The following is a 14,915-nucleotide window of genomic DNA, read 5'->3' on the forward strand; positions in this document are numbered from 1 at the left end:
CATCTGGCCACCTCCTGATCTCCAGACAACCGAGATCAGCTCCCCTGGAGGAAATGGCTGCTTTGGAGAGTGAACTCGATGGCAGGGCTGGCCAAACTTGCTTAATGTTAAGAGCCACACAGAATAAACATCAGATGTTTGAGAACAGGAAGGGAGGGAGGGAAGGAGGCAAATAGACGGGGAGGGAAGGAGAGGTGGGAAGAAAGCGACTTTAACTTTAAATGCATTCTCCAAGCCCCTGACTGGCTTGGCTTGGAGAAGTGATTTAAAGGGAAATGCCTTCTCCAAGCCGGCCGATGGGGCGGTGGGGGCTTCGAGAGCCACACAATATTTGTGAAAGAGCCACATGTGGCTCCCGAGCCATAATCTGATCCCCCGTGCTCTATGGCATTATACCCTGCGGAGGAACCTCCCCTCCCCAACCCCAACACTCCACAGGCTCCACCCCCAACATCTCCAAGAAGTTACCAACCCCGAACTGGCACCCCCAGTTCCCGTCCCATTGACCTTCGCTTCTGCTGTCACCATCACGTGGCACCCCCGTGACGAAGCTTTTAAACAGAGAGAAAGAGAGAAGTTGCCGCTGAACACAAAGGAAGGCTGGCAGCACAGCACAGGGCTGGCAAACGGCGGGTATAGAGCTTAACCATAGAGTTTGAGGCAGATGCTAGAGCAGGAGTGGCCAAACTTGCTTAACGTAAGAGCCGCACAGAATAAACGTCAGATGTTTGAGAGTCAGTCGTAAGGAAAGACGATGAGGGGAGAGGGAGGGAGAGGTGGAAAGAAAGCAACCTTAACTTTAAATACATTCTCCAAGCCGGCGGCTGGCTTGGCTTGGAGAAGTGATGCAAAGAGACAAATGCCTTCTCCAAGCTGACCAATGGGGTAATGGGGGCTTCGAGAGCCGCACAATATATATGAAAGAGCCACATGTGGCTCCTGAGCCGCTTTGGCCACCCTTGTGCTAGAGCAGGGGTCCCCAACCCCCGGTCCACAGACCGGTACCAGTCTGTGGCCTGTTAGCAACTGGGCCATGAGTTCTATAATTATTTCATTATACATTACAATGGAGGAGGAGGAGGAAGAAGACGACGACGATATTGGATTTATATCCTGCCCTCCACTCCGAATTTCAGAGTCTCAGAGCCGCTCACAATCTCCTTTACCTCCCTTCCCTACAACAGATACCCTGTGAGGTTGGTGGAGCTGAGAGAGCTCTCCCAGAAGCTGCTCTTTCAAGGACAACTCTGTGAGAGCTATGGCTGATCCAAGGCCATTCCAGCAGCTGCAAGTAGAGGAGTGGGGAATCAAACCCAGTTCTCCCAGATAAGAATCTGCACACTTCACCACCACACCAAACGAATAGAAGTAAAGTGCACAATTGTATCATCCTGAAACCATTGCCTCCCTCCTCAGTCCATCGAAAAATTGTCTTCCACAAAACCAGTCCCTGGTGCCAAAAAGGCTGTGCTAGAGCGTCACCTCATGCAACTATGAATCTCTTCTGGGTCGTGGTGGAAATGAAATGGTATCCAGCCACCACTGATTGCTCCCTCTTCCCCCCCACAATCCCCCTGCCTAGCTGAGTAGCAGTAGGAAAGGCTGGTGGAGGCAGGTCTCTCTGCCAAAGCTGGCACAAACTGGCACAAAGGTTTGACTCCTCCTGGGCATATCTGACAGTGATCTTCCCACAGCGTTGGACCGGACGAACGGCGCTTTCTCATCCCTCCTGGCCCTCTGCTCCGTCCCCCGGCTGCTTCTCGCAGGATAACGCAAACGGTGCCGTCTGCTGGAGCTTGTTATCTGCTAGGCGATGATGCACAGCTTCCCCGGCACTTCCAGAGAATCGAGCATCTGTTTAGCAGACACCTTTACGACATTCTGGCCCTTCAGCAACTGGTGAAGATTTAGAGAGAAATAATGCTAAATCTTGCATAGGTGTGAAACAAACTGCACCAGCGGGTGAAAGCTGGCCAAGAAACTCTCCAGGCTCCCCTCACCTGAGGAGGGTTATCCAAGGAATCTGTCATATTGTAAACCAGCCCATAACTCATCCAGGCGGTTTCATCCTCACTGCAGCCAGGTAGGCACAGTGCAAAAAAAGCTTCCTGAGGCCGACGAGAGCTTAAAAAGGACTGGTGTGCCTATAGCTCCAGCAATACTTCCCCAGCCCATAGAGCGAAGGTTTCAAAATGGTTTCCCACACAAATTTGGTATTCCTTACATGCTTAACAATTATACAACAAATGTGAGGGCAACCCAGTTTGATCCAGGCCATTAGTCCATCTAGATCAGCGCCCTGAAGAGCCACAGCATCGGGTAGCAGCTAAGAGCAGCTGTGAGGAACGGTCAGCAGAGGGGAAGGGACCACGTTAAGATTTTTGTCACCTTCACCCAGTACCTCAGGCACAGAGAGTAAAATCTTGTCAAAAATAATGAACGGAACACCAAACTGGTTTTAAATTCAAAACAAAAATAGTATGTTTATTAAATAGATAGATAGATAGATGAATTTATTGTCATTGTTCTCAACAAAAAGAGAGCAACGAAATGAGGTGCTCTTCCACAAACATACCAACACATCAAACACACATATTCATAAACCATTTAAATACATCTAAAACCATTAAACCATTTTAAACCATTAAAACCATTTAAATACATCTAAAACGGATAAACATTCATAAAACCATTTAAACCATTTAAACCATTAAATAAACATTCATAAAACCATTAAACATTCATAAAACCATTAAAACCATTTAAACCATTAAATGCCATTTACAGAAGGCAAGGAAGGGAGCAAATAATAATTATCGGTTGGTTATTAATCAGTTGGCAGGCAGAAGTTCAAATAATGAAATTATCTCTAAACACTAGAGATTTTAGCAGGCTGAAGTAATATGAAATAAAAACAAACAAGCAGGCAGGCAGTGTTTCCTTAACACTAGAAACACTCTTAGAAAGATTATTAAAATAGTTCAGGTTTTCTTATATAAAAAATCCACACACTTTGTCTTTCACTCAGAAGACTGTCAGAAGTTGTGACAGAAATACTCACACAGACACTCTCCACTAGCATACAGGCACACTCCAGACGTTGAGTAATAACTAGGACTAACACCCTTGAGTGGTATCACACAAGCCCCTCAATTCCATGCGTTCAGTCCCACACAGCTAGTATCCCTGTCTAACTTCTAGGGTTTCTATACAGCCACAAGAACCTTAGCCTCTCTCCCAGTGTGTTTGTGTGCTCTGTATTTGAACCAGGAGTCTGCCCTATAGCATCGACAGAACTCCTCAGCAGAGCCGTCAAGTTTTCCTCAGCTTTAGTGACACAGTGTGCCACAACTCAGAGAGTTTTTCTGCAGAAAGACTCCTAGCTTTGCCCCTACTCACAATTAACTCTCTCTTCCAGACAGAAACTGTAAATCAGTTCTATCTCCTCTCCAGGAACTAAGCGGACAAGCTGCTCTTAGCTCCTCTCTCAGTTGATCCCCAACTGAACTAACCTGAGAAGATATGCCCGCCCCTGCCCCCCCGCCGCTAGCCTCCTTCCAATTTATACATTTGTACCCATGGAAGCGGCTCAGCCAATCAGAGTGAGTTGTTACACACTTACCAGGCAAACTGCTTTAAATCCATCATAGCAGCGTAAGCTAATCTGGAGAACCTAGCTTGATTTCCCACTCCTCCTCTGCATGAAGCCTGCTGGGTCACAGTTCCCTCTAAACTCTCTGAAGCCCACAACAAGGTGCCTGTCGTGGGGAGAGGAAGTGAATGTGAGCCCCTTCAAGACTCCTTAAGGTAGAGAACCCCTGCCCTGGTTGGCCCAGGCTAGCCAGATCATGACAGATCCTGGCAACTAATCAGGGTCGGCTGTAGCTAGCATTTGGATGACAGACCACCAAAGAAGTCAAGGGTTGGTACCGTGGGGTTTTTACCCGAATGCTAGAGTGTCCCCGGTGCAATGTGCCCAGTGCAATGATGTCATTTCAAGGTCTACTGCTTTAGACCAACATGCCGGGTACGTCATGCAACCACAGAGCTCTTTGGGGGCGGGAACCCCCCCCCCCAAGGGGCCTGCTCTGCGCCGGTGGATTGGAGGCCCCCAAACTTGAGGAATCCCCACCCCCAGTGGGAGCTTGGCATTCCTATCCTACCTCTGTGCCCAGATAGATAGGGCCCAGAGATCTTAATGGAAAATCTATTTCACGTTTTCCTTGCAGCTTCGTCTGTGCTGCAATGTGTTTCAGAACAGTGGAGATAGTTCCACTTTCAGTGTTCCCATAGCCAGCTGAAACTCATGCTTTCTGGAGTTGGGTCCTTGCAAATAAAGGTTTGATGGTTTGAGCCAGCTTGTCTCTGCTGAATGGGCCTGACCTAGTGAGTACTCTAACCTGGGAACCCACAGCCAAAGGAAGATACTATACTCGAGAGCCATCGTCAATCTGAGTAGACCCTGGGGGTGGGCGGGAGAAGCTTGCAATGTCAGTTTTGTTTTCCCAGGCTCAGAGTATTTTAAATTTTTAGTTTCTGCTGTGATCCTTGTGCTTTTTCTTGATGTTTTATTTTTAAAAATTGCATTCTCAGATCTCACTATCCCCCACCTTTCATGTTCTCCCAGGCTCAGAACATTTTATATTTTTAGTTTCTGCTGTGGTCCTTGTGCTTTCTCTTGGTGTTTTAAAAACTGCATTGCCAAATCCCGCTATTCTCCCATCTTTCCATTTTTAAACAAAATACTGCAGGGGTTTTAAGCAAGTTTATATTTTAAGTCAAAATATAATATCTTTACTTGTGTTTGTCTGTGTCCTTTATAAAGTTTATATCTCCACTACCTCACATTACATGTTACGACACACATGGCCTGGCCCCACAAAGTCCCATTTGTGTCAGATCTGGCCCTCCTATCAAATGAGTTCAACACCCCAATGCAGTTAGTCATATCAGGGCTTTTATTTCCTTTGTACCACCGTTACTGTCCCCCCCACCCCCCCTTTCACTGTTGCACTAATAATTAAAACCCACTTCTTTGCTTTTTTTAACAATCTTATTATTGTTATACTCCTCACGTCTCTTTGGCCTGCCAAGAAAATGTTGTGATATGACGTCCTCCCATGGGCCAGTAACAACTCAGTGCTTGAAGAACCAAGTAGGAGTCAACTTCACCTTTAAGACCAACAAAGTTGTATTCAGAATGTAAGTTTTCGTATGCATGCAGACTTCTTCAGACTGTACCCTCTCCCCTTGTCTGAAGAAGTGTGCATGCATACGAAAACTTACATTCTTGAATAAAACTTTGTTGGTCTTAAAGGTGCCACTTGACTCCTACTCTGTTCTACTGCTTTAGACCAACACAGCTGCCCACTTGGAACTAACTCAGTGCTTGCACAGAGGACTACCTTTACCTTTTTTTTAAAAAAAGGGACTGGGTGGTCGCTCTGGGCCTTGCACCCGAGCGGTGGCAGCCAGTAGAGACCCTCTCTGATCATGACAGATCTTGTGACTGACAATTTTAGACAATATTATTGAATTATTATTACAAGCAAGAAGAAGATGATGATATTGGATTTATATCCTGCCCTCCACTCCGAAGAGGCTCAGAGCGGCTCACAATCTCCTTTACCTTCCTCCCCCACAACAGACACCCTGTGAGGTGGGTAGGGCTGGAGAGAGCTCTCATAGCAGCTGCCCTTTCAAGGACAACTCCTTCGAGAGCTGTGGCTGACCCAAGGCCATTCCAGCAGGTGCAAGTGGAGGAGTGGGGAATCAAACCCGGTTCTCCCAGATAAGAGTCCGCACACTTAACCACTACACCAAACGGGCTAATTATTACAAAACACAATTTTGGTAGTGTTTTTGTTGGGATACAAGCTATGTACATTCCAGCCACTGTAGAGTTAACTGTTTGTTTACCTGATAGAGGAAGTGATGTATAGTAACCTAAACCCAATTGTAAGCGGAATCTTTCTTTACCCACGAAAGATGTGAACGCAACATTGGTCAGAAAGGATGTTAAGTGTGAAATGCTTTGATCTTGCATGCAAGCTGGATTGCTCTTTTTCCTGGCGAAATGCTCTTTGGGGAGAAGAACTGCAAGGCAAAGGGGTTGTAGCCATGTAGGACAGACATAGTTAGACTAGCTGGTATGCAAAATGGTTTTTCTGTTTTATCCCAAGTACCCTATCCTGATGTTTTCTAGTAAACTTTGATAAGCTTAAGCCTCGACTCCAATTATTGCCACTCCAAGCCTCTGAATTTAACATGTATTTCCCATCAGTTTTGAATATCTATTATTTATGTGAGTTTTCTGCGCACTTTAGCACAGTTTCTTGTTCTCCCATTCCCTGATTTAGTATGAGGCATCTTCCCATACTACTTCCTAAAAGTATCACTGGGGCAGAGTTTATTCTTGATCTTCTTGACACAGACGGCAGAATGCTTGGTGGTTTTGAAAAAAATCCTTTTTTATAATGACTTTAAAATTAAGGGGAAAGAATTTTCAAAAATACACTGCTCCTCCTCTTTTGGTTGTTGCCATATAGTTTCTTTGGGATTATAAAATGATGTATATTCATTAAACATTTTGACCCAGTCTGAAGTCCTATATTCTCTTAAAATTATTATTACTTTCAAGATATGCATTGCCTTATAATAATCTATAATGTGTGGGAAATTTATACCTCCAGTTGTATGGGTACAGTATACAGTGGATGCCTGTATTCTGTGACGTTTATACATCCAGAAGAAATTCAGTAATTTTTTTTGCCATGTTATTAGTTGTTTAGCAGCAATCTTAATGGCAATAGTACGAAAAAGGAATATAAATTTGGGCAAAATAAAGGATTTAATCAAATGGTATCTCTCCATCCAAGTATAGGTTTTGGAATTCCACTGCTGTAAATTTTTCTCTATATCGTTAAATATTTTTACATGATTAAATTTTATAGTTTTAGATGGATCAATTGGGATATTGATTCCTAAGTATGGTAAGCATTCTTTCACATATTGGAAGTTGTATGTAGAATCAATATAGTCTGACTCAGCAATTGTAAATTCTGCAAGTACTCTCAATTGTTTTGGGGGTTTTTTGTTTGTTTAGTTCACTTTATTATATTTTTGTTTTTCTGTACTCTTGAAGGACTACTGCTATTGTTATGGCAATAATTATAATGCTGGTTAAAATAAATAAAACATATTTTGAAAAAAAATACATTGCTCCAAATGATTGATTTCATTGCTTGCATACCGGTCTTACACTTGAGGATCAATAATTTGGCTTGCTTTTTATGTAGCAAAAGCAAGGAGGATTCTGGGATATGTCAACACCACTGAAGGTGGGCCTGTTTGTGATTGTAAGAACCAGTTATGTACATAGCAGGGGTGGGGAACACATTCCTTAAGCGATCACCCTTCTAGAAAGTGCGGGACTTTCTGGAGAGCCAGTTTGGTGTAGTGGTTAAGTGTGTGGACTCTTATCTGAGAGAAGTGGGTTTCATTCCCCACTCCTCCACTTGCAGCTGCTGGAATGGCCTTGGGTCAGCCCTAGCTCTTGCAGAACTGTCCTTGAAAGGGCAGCTTCTGTGAGATCTCTCTCAGTCTCACCTACTTCACAGGGTGTCTGTTGGAGGTAAAGGAGATTGTAAATTGCTCTGAGACTCTGAGATTCAGAGAAAAGGGTGGGGTATAAATTTACAGTCTTCCTCTTCCTCCTCCTCCTGTCTTGTTTTCAGTGTCATCTGCCACTGTTTGGCTCTGTTTGGCTTCAGAAATAACTTACAGTTGGCACAGGGGGATGGATCCCAGATGAACAGGGGCATCTTAAAGCTGGCGCTGCAAGAATTCTGGTCGTACAAGATTGGCTTTTAGCACGCCTCGACGCGGCATGCTTTGCAATGCAAGATGTAATCTCCAGTCGCCAAGTTAAACCTCCCCATTTTTCATAAACTCAGCAGGGCTCCTTTGCTTTGGACACCACATAGCAGGAGAGGTGAATCAGTCGGAAAACAGCTTTCTCCAATCTGCGCAAGGGAGACTTAATTTGTCATGCCTGCGGCTAGGAGAGAGGGGAGGCAGGATGGGCCAACTTCTCCAGATCTTCGAAACAAAGCCAGGTTGGGCTGTTATCAACCCCCGTCAAGCGAGCAAGGGGCACTGAGCGCTTAATTGGCAGCCTGCAAAGGAAGAGACGCTCCTCTCACCAAATGAATATTTTGTTCCCACTGAGCCGGGATATGAGTCACTGCTGAAGCCCATCGGAGCTTGCGGTCGGAGACAGGAAAAGTGACTGGGGAGAAATGAAAAGCATGCGGCTGCACACTTCACCCCCCTTGCCCTTGTCAGACGGTCCCACCAAATGCTTTGCCCGTGAGTCAGAAGTGGGTGAAAACCTAGACGATCTGCAGAGATGCGAGGATGAGGAAATGTGTTTGGGTTTTTTTAAAAAATCTCTTGCAGGGAATGGTCGTGAATGCTCCTCACCTCACCTTGTCAGCCATACAAGTGTTTGCATCGCTCCGTCCTAACTGTCGTTTTGGTAGAGTGAGCGCCACTGTGAGAAAGAGACCAGCCCCCTGATCTGGTACAGGGAACCATCAATGAATCTTTCGTCACATGAAGGCCTCGGATTTAGTGGGAGCTCCCAGGAGCGCAGCTCCTGAACCTTTCTGAGAGTTCCACCTCCTTGTCCATTGAATAGTAGGTGCAGCTGCAGAACAATCCCTGGATGAGCTCCACCACCTATTTTTCTACAAATGACCCCTGGTCACATGTCAGAAGTGTTATGGGAGCCCTGAACTGGATAGGCCAGACAGGCTTGATCTCCTCAGATCTTGGAAGCTAAGTAGGGTGGACCTGGGAAGCACTTGGATGGAAGACCTCCAAGGAATACCAGGAGTCGGGAGGGCAAGGGCAGGCTTTATTCAGCCATCTCTCTCAATATCCTCTGGGCCTCCAGTGTAAGGAAATGCCCCTAATTTCCAGAACATCGTAGTCACCCGTCTGGTTGCCAGAGTACCTGGAGGCAGAGCTCTCACACATCTGCCAGAAGGACGTGGGTTTGTCTACCAGAATGGAAAGGATTTCTGAATACAAACAGCCACAACACTAAAGCAGCGCTCCGTGTCCCTGGAAGAGCGCCAGCAAGGAGAACGGATGGTTTCCAGCCGCTTCGGGCAAACGCCATCTCTATCTTGGAGCGGAAGAAAGTGTGCCGTCAGGAGCTATCCAGGCCATGCGGTTTTCAGCCTTGACCACAGAATCCACTTTGGGAGGCTAATACCAGCTATCTTCCAGCTGTGCCAAGACTCCATTTCAGCACATCGGGAAGCACACATACGCAACAGATGTTACCCACCCATGGAACCATCAAGCTTATCCAGGCGTGGACCCCGTCAGACCGCTCAAGCATTTGTCCAACGGAACCCAGGACAAAGACTGGTGGCAAGAAGAACACAGAAGAAGAGGAAGACCATCTTCAGCCAGAGCCAAGTTCCTTTGTGTAAACCGGGTGTTACCTAGGCAATAATTTGGCCATCTATTGACACCCTTTTATATAAGTTTAAGCACCCCTCCACCCAGTAATTTCTCCCATTCTTCTCCCCAACTGTCATTTTGGAGCCTCCCCCTGGCCCATGATTACCTGTACAGCCAATCAGGTAACCCGGGCCCAAGCGTGTTCATTGGTCAGTTACGGGTACCCAATTAGGTGCCACCAATCAATTTGCTATTGGCTACTTCAGAAGTCCAGCCCTTATGGTCACTGCAGAGCCTCCCCTTTCTCCTCCCTCTTACCTCCCATTCCCTGAGGGTCTAAGGTAGTCTATTTAACCTCTGACCCAACTCCACTCATGTGTGAATCTAGCAGTACCCTATCTCCGCTGTCTAGATCCAGAGGGCCAGTTGAGGGTCCCATTTCCCCTGTCCTCTTTCGTTGCCATTGGAGCCTTCCTTGAAGACTACGATAGGTAATTATCACCCTGTTTGTCCACCCATGTGTTGTCTCCATCTCTCTCTCTATTTTTCTTAGGACTGTATGAATGATTTGATGAGTATTTTATCTTGTATGTAAGCCTATATTTTTTCTGGAATAAATTTTAATTGTTTTACTTAATTAGAGTTCCTAATATTTTTAAGCATTAATTTCTGGACGTGGAATCCTGTATACACAGGTAAAAGATCCTGATTAAGCCAGGTGCCCACCTGACAATTCCCCATCCTCATTTTGAGGGCATTTTGGCTTACACCAGTAGGGGCCAGTCACCAGAGGTCAACATGACTTCCAGATGCAGACACACACATGCAGACACACACACACAAACATAAAAAATATTTTTAAAGTGTTATTGGTGTAGTGGTTAGGAGTGCAGACTCTAATCTGGGAGAACCAGGTTTAATTCTCCACTCTTCCACATGGACCTGCTGGTGTGACCTTGAGTCAGTCACAAGTTCTCTCAGAACTGTTCTCTCAAGAGCTGTTTCTGTCCAGAGCTCTCTGGAGAGCCAGTTTGGTGTAGTGGTTAAGTGTGTGGACTCTTATCTGGGAGAACCGGGTTTGATTCCCCACTCCTCCACTTGCACCTGCTAGCATGGCCTTGGGTCAGCCATAGCTCTGGCAGAGGTTGTCCTTGAAAGGGCAGCTGCTGTGAGAGCCCTCTCCGGCCCCACCCACCTCACAGGGTGTCTGTTGTGGGGGAGGAAGGTAAAGGAGATTGTGAGCTGCTCTGAGACTCTTCAGAGTGGAGGGCGGGATATAAATCCAATATCTTCATCTACCTCACAGGGTGTCTGTTGTGGGGGAGGAAGGTAAAGGAGATTGTGAGCCGCTCTGAGACTCTTTGGAGTGGAGGGCGGGATATAAATCCAGTATCTTCATCTACCTCACAGGGTGTCTGTTGTGGGGGAGGAAGGTAAAGGAGATTGTGAGCTGCTCTGAGACTCTTCGGAGTGGAGGGTGGGATATAAATCCAATATCTTCTTCTTCCTCTTCTCAGCCCCACCTACCTCACACAGTGTCTGTTTTGGGGAGAGGAAGGAAAAGGAGATTGTAAACCACTCTGAGACTCCGAGTGAACAGTGAGCTATAAATCCAATCTCCTCCTCCTCTTCCACTTACCAAATGCAGCTTACAATGTTGTTCTTCCCTCTGTTCTATAATCACAACAACAACATGATGGCTGGAAACACAGGAGGAAGATCTCCCCCCACCTCACCACACCTCCTGGACTGCCTGAGTGGCGTGTGGTGGCTGGACTCCAGCATCTGCTTTTCTACAAAATGACTCCTGTGGTCAACCATCCAAACACTAACCAGGGCCGGCCATGCTTAGCTTGTGAGCATATGAACATATGAAGCTGCCTTACACTGAATCAGACCCTGGGTCCATCAAAGTCAGTATTGTCTACTCAGACTGGCAGCGGCTCTCCGGGGTCTCAAGCTGAGGTTTTTCACGCCTACTTGCCTGAACCCTTTTTAGCTGGAGATGCCGGGGATTGAACCTGGGACCTTCTGCTTACCAAGCAGATGCAATACCACTAAGCCACCGTTCCTCCCCTTTGACCTGTGAATATATATGAACATATGAAGCTGCCTTACACTGAATCAGACTTTCGGTCCATCAAAGTCAGTACTGTCTACTCAGACTGGTAGCAGTTCTCCGGGGTCTCAAGCTGAGGTTTTTCATGCCTATTTGCCTGGACCCTTTTTAGTTGGAGATGCCGGGGATTGAACCTGGGACCTTCCACTTACCAAGCAGGTGCTCTACCACTGAGCCACCATCCCTCCCTTGTACGTAATTTCACAAGAAACTCTTCTGGAGAATCCTGGGGATGTTTTGTTTGGCGAGAGGAATGCTTTCAGACCCCCTTAGCCCATCCGCATCCTTCTCAGAATAGCCATCTCCAAGGTTCTCAGGGGAGAGGGAATGACTATTAAACCACTGGAAGTCTGTGTTGTAGACTTGCCAAAAAGTCTCCGTCCGCTGGCGTGGAACCAGCTCCCCCGGCTCCTCCCAAACTATTTCCCTCGAGTTCTTGACGTGTCTCTCGAATTACTTGCTTTACCAAGAGTTCCTGCAGCACCGACTGAGGATCAGCAGACACAGCCCAGAAGGCGTATCTCAGACAATCAATCGGCTTCCTGAAATGTGAGAAGACACCCTGGGCCCCTGGGGTATCAGGCAGAGAAGCCCTGGTAGAAGCGACACAGAGGAATCCAGGACTGCCTGACTAACATGTTTTGCATGTGCAGTCAAGATGCCAAAGGTCTGACTCCTCCTTCTTGGGAACCAAACAAAGTAAGAGGCCTGCACATCGTTGTAAAATATGAACTATCTTAAATCAAAGAGACCAAGGGTCATATAATTCAGGGGTCCCCAACCACCAGTCCATGGCCTGTTAGCAACCAGGCTGTGAGTTGTAAATTATTTCATTATATATTACAATGTAGCAATACATTGGATTTATATCCTGCCCTCCACTCCGAATCTCAGAGCAGCTTACAGTCTCCTTTACCTTCCGCCCCTTGATTGCCAGTATTTGCAAGCACCATGCTTTGTGAACACCCTAAGATTAGAAAACAGCTCCAAAGAGACTTAAAACAGTCTGAGTTCCTGTTTATGGAAAACAGCTCTGAGATACAGAATTCCTAGAGAGCCAGCTTGGTGCAGTGGTGAAGAGTGGCAGATTCTAATTTGGTTCGATTCCCCACACCTCCTCCCCCTCCGTGAAGCCTCTTGGGTGGCCTTGGGCCAGTCAGTTCTCTCGCAGCTCTCTCTCTCAGTCCCACCTACCTCACAAGGTCTGCGGAGAAAGGAAGGGAAGGAGATTGCAAGCTGCTCTGAAACTCTCTAAAGGGCAGCGAAAAGCGGGAATTAAAAAAACAACCATTACTTGGGAAAGAGATTTGGGTTCAGCCCAAGTTGTGTTGTAATTGTGTCCCTGGATTTGGCTTTCACCTCTGTTCACTTCATCTTCCATAAATGCACAAGAACATCCAGTCCAAGTTTTAACACAGCAGTATTTTAGGGTTGCCAGTCCCCCTCGAGCACCAGAAGGGCTTAGGAGGCAGGGTTGTCAGATCCTGGTTGGGAAACTTCTGGAGATTTGGGGGTGGAGCCTGGAGAGGACGGGGACCTCAGTAGGATCCAATGCCACAGAGTCCACCCTCCATAGCTATCATTTTCTCCAGGGGAACTGATCTCCGTAGTCTGGAGAAGAGCTGTAATTCTGGGGACCCCCGGGCCTCACCTGGAGGCTGGCATCCTTAGAATAGATTGCAGCATATTCATAAATAATATTCTGCTGTTTGCTGGAGGAAATGCAGCAAAATTGGTTTCTTTTACCACACATGGCAGATACGCATTAATATCCAGCATTCTGGAAACCTGATTAAAATCCATACGCAAAAAGAAGTAATGGGCTATTTAGTCCTTTTACAGTAAAAGACTTTACTGAGCTCTCTAGATGATTTTAAAAATCCCTCCAATGAGAAAGAAGCTCATTAATTTATTGGAAGCTCCCAAACTTCAAATTGCTAGAAAATGAAAGAGAAACACTCTATCCATTATTTCAGGACGATATGTCAAAATCTGTGAAATTACGACCATAGATAAAATTTCATTGCAATGTAAAGGAAAGAAGTCTCCTAATTATATCTCAAATTATACAGAGAAATGATGTCTCTTTATTCTTTCTGTACTCCATGTTACAGTACCAAAAAAATTCATTCTTAAAGTGATAAAAGCAAAACAACCAAATAAGGAAACACCATAATACTACCTTCCCCTTTAATTGTAAAGAAATGGAAACAAAGAAAAAAACTCTATGCAAATTAATCAAAATCAGAGCAATTTGCTCTTCATCATGACTGTGAGGTCAGGTAAATTGCCCAGTTGCCATATTCTGAACCTGCAAACGTTTCTGATTGAGTCTCCTAGTTAAAGGGATCAGTACTTAGTTCTTGTGGCCCTTTCTTATATGTTCAGGGAAATGCTGACTGCCACTTTGGGGTCAGGCAGCAATTTTTTCTCCAGGTCAGTCTGGCCAGGGATCCAGGAGATAATTTGCCATCTTCTGGGCATGGAACAGGGGTCACAGTGCGTGTGTATGGGAAGAAGTTAACTTCCTGCATTGTGAAGGGTGTTGGACTAGGCGGTCCCTTCCAACTCTATGATTCTAGGTAGCAGGCAGGGCTTTTTTTTGCAGCAGGAACTACTTTGCATATTAGGCCACACACCCTTGATGTAGCCAGCCTCCTGGAGCTTACAGTAAGTCCTGCACTAAGAGCCCTGTAAGTTCTTGGAGGATTGGCTACATAAGAGGGATGTAGCCTAATACGCAGAGGAGTTTCTGCTACAAAAAGAGCCCTAGTAGCAGGTGATGTTGAAGTCCTCTGGTAAGACCTGGGAGAGCTGCTGCCAGTCTGAGTAGACAATATTGACCTTGATGGACTTTAATTAAAACATTTCCCTTTGCAGAAAAGCACACATTTTGACATTACATTTGAAACTCATGAACATCCAAGCTTTTTTTAAAAAATGTATTTACCTTTCAGAATGGCAAGATGCAGTATAGTTTGACTCCTTTCATCTGTGTTATACCTTGCAAAGAAGCAGAACAAAAAGGGTTTTTTTTTTGTTTTTTGTTTAAAGGACAAGAGAATGCCACTCTAGATTTTTTTTTCTGCAGGTTCCCATGAAAACATTAAAAATACAGCATGGAAAATAATGACAATGTTATTTTTGCACTGGGAAATGCCCTGTCATATAATCTCATCCCAACTACATCACACACTGAGGGTTTGGTGAATGAATCTCCCAGAGATTACTCCCCCCACCCCACCCCATATACAAATAAATCACTGGGATCACAGCATGAGAAAAGGGAGGTTTAAATCTTCCTTTGGTCCATTATCCT

The 14,915-nt window shown here is 45.7% G+C and overlaps 1 protein-coding gene across 4 annotated transcripts in view; it reads right to left on the reverse strand.

Annotated features, from left to right (window-relative positions):
* Positions 1–14,915, reverse strand: part of LOC132587386 (uncharacterized) — a 106,902-nt gene that overhangs the window by 43,967 nt on the left and 48,020 nt on the right. For all 4 annotated transcript variants that reach the window (XR_009556419.1, XR_009556417.1, XR_009556418.1 and 1 more), the window contains exon 3: positions 14,547–14,599. The gene's annotated coding sequence lies outside the window, so the exon portion shown is untranslated. The remainder of the gene's footprint in view (positions 1–14,546; positions 14,600–14,915) is intronic.

This window comes from Heteronotia binoei, chromosome 18 (assembly GCF_032191835.1).
Source record: "Heteronotia binoei isolate CCM8104 ecotype False Entrance Well chromosome 18, APGP_CSIRO_Hbin_v1, whole genome shotgun sequence".
In the NCBI taxonomy this organism is placed as follows: domain Eukaryota; kingdom Metazoa; phylum Chordata; class Lepidosauria; order Squamata; family Gekkonidae; genus Heteronotia; species Heteronotia binoei.